General features: G+C 42.4%; 1 protein-coding gene across 3 annotated transcripts in view; it reads right to left on the minus strand.

Annotated features, from left to right (window-relative positions):
* LOC149462998 (galactoside alpha-(1,2)-fucosyltransferase 2-like) overlaps positions 1–3,325 on the minus strand; it is a 224,384-nt gene extending 221,059 nt beyond the window's left edge. For 2 of the 3 annotated variants that reach the window (XM_089676066.1, XM_089676062.1), the window contains exon 1: positions 3,184–3,321. The gene's annotated coding sequence lies outside the window, so the exon portion shown is untranslated. Of the gene's footprint in view, positions 1–3,183 lie in introns of all 3 variants that reach the window. The other variant, XR_016312543.1, reaches the window with a different exon arrangement.
* Between the last annotated feature and the right edge of the window lie 13,836 nt (positions 3,326–17,161).

A 17,161-nucleotide genomic window follows, 5' to 3' on the forward strand; every position in this document is an offset into this window, starting at 1 on the left:
CAGTTCTAGAGGATCAACACCTTCAGGTAAGGGACTTTTTGATACTCACCATTGGTGCCTTTGATAAATACTCCTAAACAGAAGATCACCTTGGCTTGGAGTTGTTTTTTTCTATTTCAGCAATATCTTTTGTGACTCTTGATAAACTTATTTTTACTTATGTTGGACTTATTTTTCATTATTAAAGTGCACTTTTATTTTTCTATATATTTTATAATTATTAATTGCTCAAATGTGGATTTATTTTATATCTATTCATTTATCACAGATTTAAGGCTACATTTATTCATGACGTAAATGGTCCATGGCTATAGCAAGGACAGTATTAAACTGTAGTCAGAGCTGCAAAGTTTGTGTTTATCTACAGGTGCCCCTTTTTTGTGAAGGTGAACTAACCCTATAAACTGACTACACAAATGGAAATTTTGATTGAATTGCTTAATCAATTCAATTTATAGCAATTAAACAGTAAATTTTAATACACGTTTGCAGCAAAGTTGGAACCATCATCCATGCAAATATTTGTGTTAGTCCAATCAAAATGAGATAAAAATCAACTTTTTATGTATCCTTGTGCATTGAAGGTACTTGACTGGAGGGAGCATCAGCCTTAACATTTGGTGAGATTGGGCCTGAACAGAATTTGATTGAATGAGTTAGGCTGAAAATTTGGCAATGGACTATCAAAAAACAAGACACACCTTCAAATATCCCTATATGTAATTTCATTATAGAAGACAGATAAAATTGGATAGCATCTATGTGTTCAGCCATCTTTACATACACCAACATAAATTATGTCTACTTCACAAGTTCATTGTTTGACTACCTTTCCATTCAATTTCCTTTAGTGTAAAGGAAAAATTTCCTGACTATTTTAGATTACCACTGCTGGACCCTTCACAAATACTAGTCATCTGGTTGCCTTGCTGATCCAACAGTTTTATGGCATCTATGCCCAGAGTACATATGTAAGTGGGGACTTCTGACTTCACTTGATACATGCCTATTCTAGGTAAGAGACTTTCCAACTACTGAAGCCAGACCAAGCCAAGCGTTTAGCATTTTTAGAAGGTTACTAATGGCATCCTACTATACATTCTTCTTCAAACCGAGTTTCCTTTGCTCCAGTCCTCGTAACAATTCCATACAGATACAAACACAAAAAAATGCACAAGCCCAATTTTGACTGAAGAAAGGTAAAGTGAATCCAAATACAGAAATTATTATTTATAGGTTTCGTTTTGGATAAAATAAGGGGTTAGAGCACCTGCCAGGGTATTGTGGTCTGTATCCCTGTTAGGGAGGTTCTTTCTATGTGTCACTGTCACCACTGTCATCAAGACTCAAAGTGAGGAAAAATCCAAAATTGTGTTTTGTCACACAACAGAACTGAAGGGAAAATCTAATGAGGACACTTACTTTGGTGACAACTGTCTAAAAAGAGGTTTTCCCTTACTTTTAAGAGATTTCCTTCCTTTCTGCTGTGTTCAGAGCAAAGGCAGTGACAGTAAATCCACCCAATGGGTCACAGACTGAAAAAAAAAAAAGAATCCATCCGAAATGAAAAAACTAAATTTTTGCTTTGATATACTTTAAATGATACCTATGATTAAAGAGACCCTGTCACTAGGCCACTCATCTCAACAATAATCTTTCCATAAGGTTATATTTGCATGTAATATATTTTAGTGTTATTGCTCCTTTGTGTAGACAAGCAAAAGAGTGCTGCTGGGTGTTACCATCTTTGTTCTGTTTCAGATTCCGCTTTATGGATTGAAATACTTCCGTAGACCCAGTCTGCCCAGATAATATGGTCTGCTGACTTGTCACCATCTTCAAGCAGTTTTACTCTTCAAAAAGACACAGAAGTTGAATCCTACACAATTTTACTTCAGCCCAGAGGGTGTTTTTGCAGTCTTTTGAAGTGCAAGACGACAATGACACCCTACTAACTAGTCAGTAGAGGAAATATGTCTATACTTACCTATTTCTTGGGCACTCAGGTTCAGTTACGTGATGGGCTCCCAGCCTTAGCTTCAAGGAAGAGGAGGGACAGCTGACAATGGATGCCCCATAATAAGCCTACAGGTGACACCACTGCCCAGGCATTGCAACCATTGGCGGTGATCTCTCCTCTCCCCAAAGCCAGCCACTGGGGAGACCACATGACTTGACTAGAGTGTCCAGGGAATAGGTAAGTATAGGCATCTTTCATCTACAGGCTAGTTAGTAGGGTGTCATTGTCATTGTATAGAACTTCGAATGATGGTGGGAGCAGGTATAGAATTAGACCAGACTTCTACTTTAAAATGATAATAAAAAGTTAAAAACTGTTTAAAAAGAAAAAAAAAAGTCATACCTGCTCTGTGCAATGGTTTTGAACAGAGCAGCCCTGATCCTCCTCTTCTCGGGTCCAATGGCTCCTTCTACTGTGTCTCAGCCAATGAGCAGGGAGAGACCCGGGAGAGCCAAGGCTCCCATGCACAGTGCTGGATCATGATTGGGGGGGCTGCAGGAGAAGCTGCATTCTGAATGTTTTTACCTTCATGCATAGAATGCATACAGGTAAAAATCCTTCAGCCCTTAGAACCACTTTAAGGTAAGTGAAAAAGGACACTTAGATGGGGATTTTTTTTTCTTTTCAGAAGAGCTAGGGGAGATATGGGGTTAAAAAAAAAAAAAAGGATCCTGGAGTGAAGCTTTAAGCAATCATTTTTATGTATAGTTCTGTATGTAAGGGGGAAGGGGTGTCCTTTGCCTACATACTTTTAACAGGGGCCCCTCTTTCCCATCTCATAAAGTTGGGAGGTATGTAAAAGGTCTTGCCACCATCCTTGTCGTGTCTTCTACTATCAGTTCAATAAAAAAGTTTTGACCTTTAACAAGTGTTATAAATTTGGTGTAAGCACAGTAACTCTGAAAAATGATTAACACCATCTAGGCACTGATCAGTGCTCAGGGCTCCTGCCTACTTGTAATGTTCTGTCATGGGATAGGAGATTTTATTTTAAAAAAATAAAGTAGAAGTGTTTATTTTCTACTGCTGATCTAACAGCACTGGATACGTGAAATAATCTGGTCTACAACATGTTGATCTTTCATTACATGTGACAGCCATTTTAAATTCCTCCGGTTATTACATTCCTTTGAGGATTTATAAAAAAAGTTGAATGGTCTTACCTTGCTGGATGCTGTTGTTGATGCTGTTCCCATCCACTCACAGCCTGTTAATTCTTCCACAATATATAATTTCATTATCTCAAAAGCATTCAGCATGCAGGAAAACTCCACCTATATCCGTTTCAACAAAAAACCCCACAGAATTAACCACTCAGAAACTGAAACTAACTTGCATAACGTCCTTTATGTGTACAGTTACAAGAAGAGAAGGATGCTTGTGCAATAGTCTTCATATGGGCTGATAAGATATAGTTTTTTTTTCCTCAGTCAGTTTAGATGTTTTATTTTCCCATGTTCTGGGGAAATTTAAAGTACTGTTGGTTCAGCACAGTAAAGGACTGCTGACATTGTTTAATTCTCTTTGCAAAAACTTATACAGCAGTATAATAATAAGAAAACCTATGATGTCAATTCAAAAGTAAACAAATGTTTAAAAATGTCATTACATATTATTATAAAGGTTAGGCTTGTTAGTACAAAACAATAAGGAATATGAATTTATGATCCAAATATACTGCCAGGAGATGGCAGAAAAAAAAATGTCTCTTAATGCCTTTATGCACGTTTACATGTATATTGTGTTTAGAAGCATAGGAGGGTAAACCTATTCTATTGGTTAGATTGTTCTTTTTTTTAGATGCATACAGGTGTAAATTATGATAAAAAACACACCTTTCTGAATGCAGATTTGGGGCATTTTTTTTACTCCACTGAATAGTGCTTTACACCTGTACACCTGTAGACGACACAATTTGTATATCCACATCAGATAACGTAGAGCTGCTTTAACAGGTGTAAAAAGAAAAAAAAAACCCCTGACTTTAAAGTGTTTCTAAACCCATAACAGTAAATTCAGTCTGTATTTTCAGTAAAGCATTCTTATTATACATTGTGGAACCTAAGGGGTTAATCCTCCTTGTGTAAAAAAGCTGTTTGATCCTGTCTTCTCTGATCCTCCCCTTCTTCTGTCCCCAATCTTTCTGTTGATAGTACAGAGCGCTAGGATTTACTCTAGCAATACACACTAAACTGAGCATGTGCAAAGTTTTTTTTCTATGGGAGAGTGCATGTGATCAGCACAGGGCCAATCAGAGAGAGGGTGAGAGGTCATGCATCCTCATAAGACAGAGGAGAATGAAAACTCTTTCTATAAGCTTTAACCTGTGCTCTGCTGGACACGGATAAAAGCCACAAGACTGCTATATACTGTTGATGAGAAAATGTATTTACAGTTTATATTTACTAAAATAATTGCATTTCCATGTTGTGTGTACTGTTGGAGACCAGATATAGTGAATAGATTGTCCTGGGTTTAGTAAAACCTTAAGGCAACATTCACCTACAAATTTTACAAATCTTATTAAGCTAAATTTTTGTTAGCATAAAACTCTCCTGTTCCCCACCCCAATACCTGCATCTGGCATACGTATATCCTCAGACCCAAATTTTTGGATTTTGTATGTTTATGTGCCTATATAAAGGTCTCACCATTGAAAACAATGCAGCTGCATCCAGAGCCATTAATAATGCGTTTTTTTATGGCCGTGTGAACAAGGCCTAAGGCCCCATGTATATGGATTTATGCTCCAAATATGCTGAAATTTTTTTTTTGCCATAACTTGGCAGAAAAAAAAAACACCTCTTATGTCGTGTATGTATGCGCATTCGCCATTGAACATAAATGCATTCTACATGCTAGAATATTAATTTATTCTGGTCATTGGAATACATTATGCTCATACATGAGCATTTATGGGCTCCTCTCCAAATGCAGCTTTGTCACAATTTTTTATACCTCTAAATGCTGCTCTTAATTATCTCTTGCTGTGAATGGCCACATAGGCTAAACTAGACCTGCATTTAGAGGCATAAAAATATATATATTATATATATATATTTATATATATATACTGTATATATTGTATGTTTTCATTTCTGTGTGCATGAAGCCTATAAGCGACCTTTTTTTCTGCCCTTGCACATGAGGTCTAAGAATATTAAAAGAATGAATATACTGACTGGAAGATAAACCATCACTTACCCCCTGGTGAGCCCTTCTACACATAAATAGCAAGCAAGGCTGTGTGGCTTATAAACACTTCACTACATACAAAGATTCCATTAGTGTCACTTAGCCACTAATTTTCACTTTATCCCCAATTAGGGGTCAGCGCTACATGGTTCACATTTATTCTTTTATTAGTCATTTATCTGCAGAATTTGGATGTTGCATTTTCGATTATGTTGTGTTATACTGGCATTGTGGTTTTTCACGATTAACCATTTTTTCAATTTTTTTTCTTCACTTATGAGCACTATGCGTGTTTTTTCGGGTAGTTTTCTTGGCAATTACCAGTTTGGCACGGAATATACCTGTAGGTATATTTTCCACATCACGAGTCATTTGTGCAATTTAGCACAGTAGTGGTGGGATTTTATTTTATCACTTATTTGGCACTTATGAAGTGTTCTTGCATGGCAAGGCCACTTACTGTTATCTCACATATATATTCTTATTATTATAGCCAAATTTACCACCATAACTCCTCCCACAGTTTTTACACTACATAGACAGTAATATATCGAAACGTGCGGATTGTTCCCAATTGGTGTGCTATTACTTTGTGGAACGTTTCGCCGAATGGTTCACGAAATATCAGCGTTTTTGTGGTGAAATTGGTCCCATAGGAATGAATGGAGGAATGTTCAAAACTAGAGTGGGAGCTGACAAAACCTTTTCACAGTTACTCCAGCCACTCCAACCACACAACAGTTACTCCAGCCACTCCACCCAGTTACTCCACCCACTCCAGTTGTAGACTACTGGTGGAGGCAAGAACACTTCACACAATTTCCCCAGAAATTGTAGCTTTTCTAGTTAAGGATTGTCACTTATAAATCACCAATTTAGGGTGTACTTGGGGTACACTTTAGATATATTTTGGGGGATTTCATTGTCGTATATGATTTTGCACATTCATGTGTATTCTATTCTATATATAATTTGATATCCATTAGTCACCTATTTAAGGTGCATGTAGGTAACACCCTAGATCTAGTACTTTGGGGGTTCCACGGTTATATATTATTTTCATGTGTATTCAATTCTATATTTATTTTTGAGATTTATATGCTCCTTCTGTGATATTTTTCTGCATAATTTATTTCAAAGAATTAATTATTAGCGCAGCACCAAGTTTTTATAGTTCTAATCTTTGACCACCCTGTCCAAAGCAACAAAAATATAACTAAATAATTACATAAGGTGTCTTCTTAAAAGGCATATTCCATTACTGTGCATTTGACAATTTTTTGCATTGATCAGTGGATAAATGGTGTAATGCACAGTCTCTTGCAGACTATTCCTCCACCTGCAAGTACGTACCAACTATTAGTTCCTCCACCATGGTTGCAGATGGGGCATTCATGAATCTCTGTGAATGGATGATGTAGTTGTTTGCCTCTAGCAGTAAAATTGTGTTCAAGAAAAAAGCGGTTACATTATGGACAGAAAGCGATACCCAAAGATACCGAAAAATTATGCTTTATTGCAAATTTAGCACATATTAGACATTTAGGTAAATACCACAGTTAGCCATCACCACAAGATGAGACAATACCAAAAACCTAAAACAAAAAATGATAAAAGAAGGACGTCGTGACCAGCCATGTATATGATTGTGCTGTAAAGACAAGGACACAGGTATATACAGCACAGGCACATTGGAAACTCCTACCATATAGGGGATGTACACAAATAATTTGAACATATAGGACTGTGCATGAAAATTGCAATGCAAGGAAGTACGCATGCGCGGCCGGCGGGACGGACATGTCCCGATAGTGCTCCGTCTCCCTGTCGGGTGACAGAGCCGAAGAACCGCGGATCCTGGCCCGCACTGTAGTGAAGGAGGACCCGATCCTCACGGCGGGCTCCCCCCTCTCCTGAATCGCCCCGTTTGCAGCTGCTTCATAGCTGCGGGGCACTGTATATGAGAAGGGGTTTCATCCCCACAGAGCGCTGCACTAAGGCCCACCCACTGACAGGCATTTACGCAGAGACACAGGGAGATAAAGGGGCTGAATTCCTGGTGACAGCCCCCTCCTGAGCAAAAGCATTATGGTTAAGGGGGCACCCCGGCACCAGGCTCCTCTACCAAGCAAATCCATCAAGGAGGCCCTGGCTAAGGCCTCCACAAAGATGGCCGCAGCACCAGCCTATGGAAGCAAACAGACAGCAGGTACCTACGCTGCTCTACAAGAATCGCAGCCCAGCCATCCCTGAACTTCAGAGGGTGAGTCGGACATTGAACCGGACACCCCCACACATCCTCCGACATCTGACCGTACACCACCTGACCTGCTAGCACGCTTTGAAAGAATGCTGCATAAAGCGCTGAAGCAGACCTCTGACCGCAACACTACCACACTATCCAGAGAAATCCGTGAGCTAGGACAACGCACTGCTGATTTAGAACAGAGAGTTGACGGTCTTGACGCTTCACTTCGGACACTTACAGAAGACCTTGACCTCCTACGAGACGAAAATACAACACTATTAACGCAATTGGAGGACTTTTAAAATCGAGCAAGGTGTTCTAATCTGCGTATCCGCGGCCTCCCGGAAACGATTGTCGACGTTCAATCAACCGTGACAGCTCTATTCCAAGAGCTAGCCCCCGCTATCCCGATTGAAATATTAGAAATGGATAGAGTTCATAGGGCGCTAGCTCCACGACGCACGGAGGGCCCACCGCGTGATATTATAGCCAAGCTTCACTTCTTCCGCAGTAAAGAGCGACTCCTCCAAGCAGCTCGCAATATGGACTCTCTTCAGTTTCAGGGTCACACCTACCAACTATTCCAAGACCTAAGCCCCATGACCATTGCCAAACGCAGGGCTATGAAACCCCACCTACAGGTACTACAACAACATGGCATATCGTATAGGTGGAGCTTCCCTTTCGCAGTGCGTTTCCGATACCAGACCCGAGACTTTACCTGAAAGACTCCTGAAGACCTACTAGATACTCTGCGGCATTTGCAACTACTTTCCTCGACAACATTTTCAGAGAGTACCAAACGGAGGTCCACGTCCCGCTCGCCTCGGAAATCTTACCCCTTACGTACTACAGACGGCCAACTCAGCTTCCACAAGCGAGGGCGCTTCTCATCACCGGGCCTATCGTCTCAAGACACAATGGGCTGATCTATGCTCCATCATCCTTCTCCCGCCACGTACGCCAGTCGGTTGTACCCTTTTGACCGGCATCGAGGTTCATACCCAAGTCGTTCTCCTTCTCTACCTGATTGAACTCGGCTTCCCCACCGGTTTGGGGCTGTTTGGGATTTTTGTCTATCCAGCGTCTCAAGGAGTCCGTTGACCCTCAAGAGTTGTATTCTGTTTTGCTCCACCTGGACAGCCTCTCAGTTTGTATATGGGGTGTCCTGGCTCTGGCGGCATGGGACCTTTCACATCCCCACCCATGCTGCTCCATCTGTGCGACCGATGCCACCTGAGCCTGGAACCATCCTGGATTCTTCGGTTGGTCATCTGTTCCTCTTCCGGGATCCCACCATCGCATACTTATCTTTATACTGTCACCCCCACGGTCCACGTATCTGCGCACTTCACACTAGCTCCTGTGCTATTGACTATTTAATAGTGCTTGAGCTATCCTTGCTCCCTGGCCCACCCTGCATTAGGGTGTCCCCAGGGACCACCTCCTAGGCCTTGAATGGCCACCTATACTTTTCTTCTATTTCCCTTCCTGTTCTATACCCCTCCCTTCTTCCCCCCTAATGACTCCATGACCTCAAGCTACCCTTTACATAGTGAAACAGTCCACCATGGTAATCTTCAGGCTCTGCCCCAGCGGATGTTGCCATTTTACTCAAAATTCCACACACTCTCCCCATGGGCTCATTAAACATCCTTACCCTGAACGTTCAGGGTCTTAACATACCACAGAAACGTAACAAGGCCTTCCACTCCTTTGCATCCCTTAAAGCTCACGTAGTCTGTTTACAAGAAACACATTTCACCCCCACTTCCACTCCAAAGTTTTTTGGTCCCCGTTACCCACAGGTCTATATGGCCTCCGCCGCCTCCAAAAGCAGAGGGGTGTTAATAGCTTTTCATCGCACAACACCCTTTACCCTAAACACTGAGGTTAAAGACCCGGAGGGTCGCTATCTCCTGTTAGTAGGGCAACTCTTAGATTTCGATGTCACTATTACTACATATTATGCTCCGAATTTAGGTCCACTACCATTTCTTTCCCACTTATTTTCGATTGTAGATCATCATAAGTGAGGCACCCTATTCGTCTGTGGAGACTCTAATAGCGCACTATACCCATACCTTGACAAATCCCCTCAACTTTCCCCCCTCCCCACCTCTAAACAAACCTTCCAAACCATTCTACAACGTTACTCCATGATAGACACTTGGAGGGAACTCAACCCGGCCAAGCGCCAATACACTTTCTACTCCCACCCACACAAGACCTTCTCCAGAATAGACCATATTTTCATTACTGCTAGCTCCTCTTCCCGGCTCTTGACCTCTGAAATACTTCCAATTCCCTGGTCAGACCACTGCACCGTACTCACATCCATGACCTCTTTGGCCCCATCCTCATCTGAGTCCTCTTGGTTCATCAACGACAATTTACTAACAAACCCAATACACTGCTCAGAAATTGAAACTGCCCTGAAATTGAAACCAAACTCCTGAAATGTCTCCCCTGCTATTATGGGAAGCGCATAAGCCGGTGATACAAGGATTCTGCATTAGCAAGGCGTCCTTTTTGAGTAAATCAAAAAGACAACAGCTTCTTTCTCTAGAACAAACCTATGACCACTCCCATCAAGCCTTTCAAGCGACCCCCACACCGGCTAACTGTGAAGCCCTAGAACGCTCTCGATTAGCTTTAGACCTCTTCCTCATGGACCAAGCAGAACTTTCACTTCGTAGGTCTAGGCCAGCAATGGGCAAACTACGGCCCGCGGGCCGTATACGGCCTGGCGGACCTTTTAATCTGGCCCGCGGAGCGTGTGTAGGCGGGGCATGTGTGTAGGCGGGGTAGCGTGACGAACGTGAGGGAGCTAGGCTCCTCTCACAGTCCGCCCTGAAGACCGGAACGGCGCGGGAACTCGGCGAGAGGAACGCGCGGAGCAAAGGTAAGCAAATTGACACAGAGGGGACTTGGCTTACTACTTGGGGGGGAATATTACTGTGGGGGATGAAATACTATATGAGGGATGAATTAATATGGGGGATGAATTAATATGGGGAATGAATTACTATAGGGGGGATGAATTACTATGGGGGGATGAATTACTATATGGGGATGAATTACTATGGGGGATGAATTACTATGGGGGATGAAATACTATATGAGGGATGAATTAATATGGGGGATGAATTACTATAGGGGGGATGAATTACTATAGGGGGGATGAATTACTATATGGGGGATGAATTACTATGGGGGATGAATTACTATGGGGGATGAATTACTATATGGGGGATGAATTACTATGGGGGATGAATTACTATGGGGGATTAATTACTATGCTTACTATGGGGGAATATTACTATACTTACTATGGATGGCATGGTAGTGTTTAAATTAATCTAAACATTTAATGTTACAAATTTTAATTTAATTTATATTAATTCACACATACACATCATTCATATACTCTTGGTCCGGCCCCCGGGTCCAATATATGAACCCATTGCGGCCCTCAAGTCAAAAAGTTTGCCCACCCCTGGTCTAGGCACAAATATTATACTAGGGCCAATAAGCCCAGTACCTTTTTGGCTCTCTCGCTTCGTAGGCTGGACCAGATTACTAAACCTATTCAAATACGCACCTCCTCTGGCAACCTCACAAGTAATCCGGATCGCATTCTCCGAACCTTTCATAAACATCTCTCTCGGCTTTACTCGTCCCCCACTCCTTTTGACCCCTCACAAGCTGATACTCTTCTAGCCTCCATATCCTTTCCAAAATTGTCTGAGCATCAATTAGCAACGTTAGAGCAACCCATCACCCCAACCGAAACCTTAAATGCTATTAAAAGCCTAAAACCTTGCAAGCGCCCAGGACCTGATGGTTTCTCAGCCACCTACTACAAAAAATTCATTCATCTCCTCACACCCATCCTCACCAACGCCTTTAATGCTTTAATATCTGGTCATACCTTCAACTATGAAACGGTGCAAGCAAACATCTCGATGATCCCAAAACCAAATTCAGATGACACGCAGTGGTCCAATTATAGACCAATCTCTCTCCTCAATATTGACATCAAGCTGCTGGCAAAAATCCTTTCCACGCGCCTTAACTCATGTATAGGGTCCCTTATTCATAACGACCAAGCGGGCTTTATTCCGACTCGACAGGCCGGAGATAATGCATTACTTCTGGCAAATATAGCTAAATCTCGAAACATTCCTGCCTGTTTCTTGTCCCTGGACATCCGGAAAGCCTTCGATAAAGTCTCATGGCCATACCTTTACTACATTTTGCATTGCTGGGGTCTGGGCCCGCACTTTTTAACCTGGATCTACTAGCTTTATCGAGAGCCCTCGGCCAGGATTGGGTATCTGGGACACAGGTCGACTCGGTTTCCAATCTTCCGTGGCACGAGACAGGGTTGTCCTTTGTCCCCTTTGCTCTTTGCCCTGGCCATAGAACCTCTGGCCCTTTTAATAAGAGCTAATCCGGATGTCCGGGGACTTGAGTTAGGTGGCACGCATCATAACTTATGTCTTTTTGCAGATGACGTTTTACTTTTTCTCACATCTCCCTTGACTTCCTCTCCTCCCCTACTCCGGCTTTTTGAGGAGTTTGGCTCGCTTTCCGGCCTTATAATAAATCCCAACAAATCGATGGCACTCAACATCTCCCTTCCCCCTAAAGAACTGGCCCATCTCAAACAGATCCTACCATTTCCCTGGTCGCAACACCACATCCCGTGCCTGGGAATCAAATTGACCCCCAATCTGTCCGATCTCTATGCAGCTAACTACACTCCGATGTTAACTCACCTCTCTGCTCTATTGACCAAATGGTCCTCCCTACCCCTTGCATGGCTAGGTAGAATTGCAGTTGTAAAGATGTCAATCCTCCCGAAAAATGTTATACCTGTTCAGAGTCCTCCCAATCCCAGTACCCTCCCACTACCTTCGCATACTACAGCGCCGTATTTTCTCCTACGTTTGGGGCAAGGTCCGTCCCCGTATACCTCGCTCCACCGTTTATCGCTCCAAGCTCAATGGAGGTCTAGGCCTCCCCGATATTGGTAAATATTACCAAGCAGCGCACTTAGCACAGCTTCCAAAATATCATGCGACTTTCGAAATTCCCCAATGGGTGGTCCTTGAAGCGGTTGAGAGTGATCCCCTTTCTAAAGCTAACTTACTCTGGTTAAGGCCAATAGACCGCCGCTCAATAAGAAACCCCATCACCTCCCACTTCCTATCATTATGGGATAAACTAAAAACCCGCTATCTCCTCCAATCTCCTCACAACCCCCTGCTCTCGTTCCTTCGAAACCCAGCCTTTCCCCCGGCTTGGCAGACGCCCCTCTCATTTAGCGCATGGACTTCTGCTAACCTGATCCGTACGCACCACTTCCTACAGAGAAATAAGTTTAAATCCTTTGCCTCGCTTCAGGAAGCTTATAGCCTCCCTACTTCCGAAATATTTAAATACTTACAATTACATCACTTCTACGCCCCTTACGCTACAACAACAAGCCAACCCAACACCATGTCTCCCTTCGAACGGGCATGTTGCAAAGACCAGCACAGACGTGGCCTCATCTTGTGCTTATACTCCCACCTCACAACTTCGGTCACAACACCCCTCCCTCCATACACCCATAGATGGGAAACAGACTTAGATAGGCAATTAGACCTATCTGAGTGGGAACACATCTGGACCAATACAAAATCGTCATCTCAGAACATTGTTGCACTAGAAACCAATTATAAAGTTTTAACACGATGGTATTTGGTCCCAGCGAGAATTGCAAAGTATACTCCTAACTACTTACCCAATTGTTTTAGAGGCTGTACAGACCTAGGAACGCATTTCCACATATGGTGGGATTGTCCAGTCACTCAAGCTTTCTGGATTGAAATCTTCCATATATTATCCACACTCAGCGCCACCAAGTTACGACCCAACCCAGCCACAGCCCTACTCAATCCACGCTCTCCTGGTATTACCAATTCAGAATTCAAACTTCTTCTGCAAGTCACTACGGTGGCCAAGCAGGTCATAGCAAAATCCTGGAAATCCCCCACCTTAAACATCACAGCGGTTAAATCTAGAATAACGCAAGCTATGATACACGCAAAGGTGGAAGCCACGATTCTTGATACGATCCCTAAATTCTTAAATGTTTGGAGCCCCTGGGTAGAATGTTTTCTCCCACCTAATTTTTACGAATCCCTTCTTCTTCCTTGATTCTCGTACAGAGCACCTTGGACACTGCTATCGGCCCACCCTACGTGGTGCCTGCCTGTTACCATGTTCCTCCTTACCGCTCATGGAGTCATTGCTGTTACCCTTTTTCTCCCCCTTGTCCTCACCTACCCCCTCTTCGACCCTCCTCTAAAGCCCCTTAATCTTTCACAACGTTCCAGTGAGTCATTATCCTAACTGATCGAAATTATGAATCCATCGTTGACAACCCCCAATCATTTGCTATCATTAGAAACCTTGCATTGTTTTTGCGATATATTTTTCCATTCTCACCATAAGGACACTGCCATTGTGTTACCTATTCCCAACATTATGTTATCAGTACAATTTCTGATGTATATTGATGATGTCTCTCTGCCCTTGTTACATTTTTACTGTTTATAAAAAAGGTCTAAGGTCAGCTATGCGCGGCTCCGAGCTCTGGGACAGTGAGAGTCGGGAGTGACTAAGTGGCTTGCTGTGTCTCGGCTTCTCTGGGCTGCGCGCCGCCGGATATGTGCTGATTCATCCGGACTTCATTACTAGGGACCCCGGAGCTGCGGCTGAGGTCAGGAGGAGCCACACCACGCCGTGACGTCATGCCACCGGAGCAACGTGCAGCTCCGGCGGCCATCTTACTTTATCCGACGGTTAGTCATCACTGTTCTCTGTCTGGATTCACTGGTTATATCTTAACTTGATGCATCACAATAAAGAATTTTATACATACTACACTATGGGAGTCTCTCTATTACCCCCTGGGGGAGTGCTTTAGTCGACAGACCTGCTCCCTGGATGGATCATTGCAGTACAGAGAAGGTCTGCCCATCCGGAGGGATACCATCCACCAGCAGCACAGGGGAACCCATTCAAGGGAAAAGGATTACCTACACCGGTGCCACACCACCTTATATTAGAAGGAGGACCACCCAACACCGGATAACATCTGGAATAATTCATACAAAGCACATATTAATGCGCGTCCAGTGAGTGCGCATTACCTTCACCACTACCACACGGATACCGGACCCCCCCAAATTATCAGAGCACAAGAGTCACTTTAGTCTGGAGTACATTACTATTTGGACTCTTTGCACCTTATTTATTCATAATTTACACGCTATATTTGCATTTACTCTTTCTAGCGCTGCACTCTGGTTTAGATTATTGTTTTAGGGTGATATTGGTTACCTTTTTTGTGCATAGCAGCTTACATCCATATCAAGGCGCTTATACTCACAATTCTTTTTAACCACATTTATAAGCATTTGGAAATTTGGTTTAACTCTTCCATTTCCAGATACTGTCAAGAGCCTTTTTTCATCATGAAAAATGCATGTAAAGCGTTTTCCCAGTACTCAAATGGACCTAGCACACCATACTTTGAGGTCACGTATGAAAGAAAATATGTTAGACACTGCTGCAATAATTTCTGTACAGAAATGAGCTGGAACACATCCAAACACCGCAAAAAAAAAAAAAAAAGACAGCTAACCTCAACAAATACTGCTCTCTCTGCTTCTACTCTCTCTATTTCTCTCAAACAGTCTGAAATAGTTAATAATTTACCATTTTCCAGTGCATTCTGGGCATTTGGAAGGTTCTCCTGTGCTTATCTTTAAAAAACTCTTCTGAACGCAAATGCTCCTAAACGCGCATAAACGCAGTATGCAAACACGGCAAAACTGCTGTTTTTTAACCTGCTTTTTCCTGCTGTCAATTTCCAGTGTTCAGAAGAGTGCTCCAAATGAACTGTGTACATGTAGCCTTACCGCTAACCCTTACTCTACCATTTAACCCTAACTTTAGCCTTTAACCCCAACCCTAGGCCTTAGCCCTAACATGCAACTTTGGTCACATAAAGGTTCCTGCACTACTTTGATACGACTTTGATGCTACTTGAGTGCCCAGAGAGGTTAAGGCTGCACCAAAGTCGCACTACAGAAGCAGAACCGTCATACTCTATTAGCAAAAAAAGAAAAAAGGAAAACGCACAAAACGTGGCAAAAACGCAACAAAAATGCAACACTTAAATTTTTTGTGTTGGTCCATTGAAGTCTATTACACACAAAATGCAATCTGCTACGGGAAAAAAAAGTTCCCGACCCTTTCCAAAAAATGCACTGGCTCAAAACACACAAATGTGAACTAAAGCCATAGGAAACCATATTAACCACTTCCTGTCCGGACACTTTTACCCCCTTCCTGTCCAGGGCAATTTTCAGTTTTCAGCGCTATCACACTTTGAATGACAATTGCGCGGTCATGCAACACTGTACCCATATGCATTTTTTACCATTTTTTGAGACAGATAAAGCTTTATTTTGGTGGTATTTATTCACCACAGGGATTTTATTTTTTTTGCTATGTAAATGAAAAAGTCCAAAAATTTTGAAAAAAAGTGTTTTTCTTATAAAATTTTGCAAATAAAAAATCTTTCATCATAAATCTTGGCCAAAATATATTCCGTTATCTTTTTAGTAAAAAAAGATGAGCCAAATTAGTTTATAACCACAAAATTAGAATTTTTAAACTTTTTTTTTCATTTTTATTTTTTTTTATATTATTATGTTTTTGTTTTTGTTTTTTTTTTTTTACATACTGTCACCCTAGCAGTACAGTGTCACCATGATGACACTGTACTACTTGTGGGGGGTGATGAATATTTTTTTTTTTACAGTGATTGCTTTTACACCCATATAGGATGTAAAAGCAATCATTTCTCCTTCTCTCTGTCTGCATTCCTGCAGCCATTGAGAAATACTGAGTGAGCTGTGATTGGTCACAGCTTGTCACATGGTACAAGGCTGTTGTGAATAGCCTTGTACCATGTGACCTCTGTGATCATTCACAGATTTCACACGTAGTAAGCAATGATGTCACAAGTGACATCTTGCTTACTACTTTGCATGTGATCACTGATTGGCCAATCAGTGATCACATGATCGGGATCCCGCCCGACGATCGGTGTTTCACTGTGTCCGGAGAGCACCGGATTGCGGTGCTGCGCGCTCCCAGGGAGCGCGCACAGCTAGAAATGGCGGGTGCCATTTATGAACGGCAACCCGCCCCTGGAGTGCCACCGTCCTGCCATTTTTAAACAGCAGGCGGAGGGCAAGTGGTTAAATGGACTGTATTGTGTTTTTGCAAACTGGGAAATGCACTGAAATCTGCATAAGTGTGAACCTAGGGTAAAGGTTAATACCCAATAAACATCCAGGCTTGAATTAGGTCTTATGCGCACAGGGCATTTTTGCAGCCAATTTTAGGAGCGTCAGGCGTTTTTTTTGTTTTACTGCTTCCAAATGGCCCTCTATGTTATCCTATAAGTCCATGCACACATAGACTTTTAGAAGCTAAAAAACGCTAGGAAAAAAAGCTAGAAGAAAACCCCCCAAAGCCAGTGTGTCTAGGAGCAGCAGCGTTTTGGCAGAAAATAATGCTTGGGGCATTTAACGCTTGAGCATTAATTTATTTCAATGGCCAAAATA

Source organism: Staurois parvus, unplaced genomic scaffold (genome assembly GCF_062004578.1).
Source record: "Staurois parvus isolate SC_StPar_1 unplaced genomic scaffold, SC_StPar_1.0 ptg000163l, whole genome shotgun sequence".
NCBI classification, from domain to species: Eukaryota; Metazoa; Chordata; class Amphibia; order Anura; family Ranidae; genus Staurois; species Staurois parvus.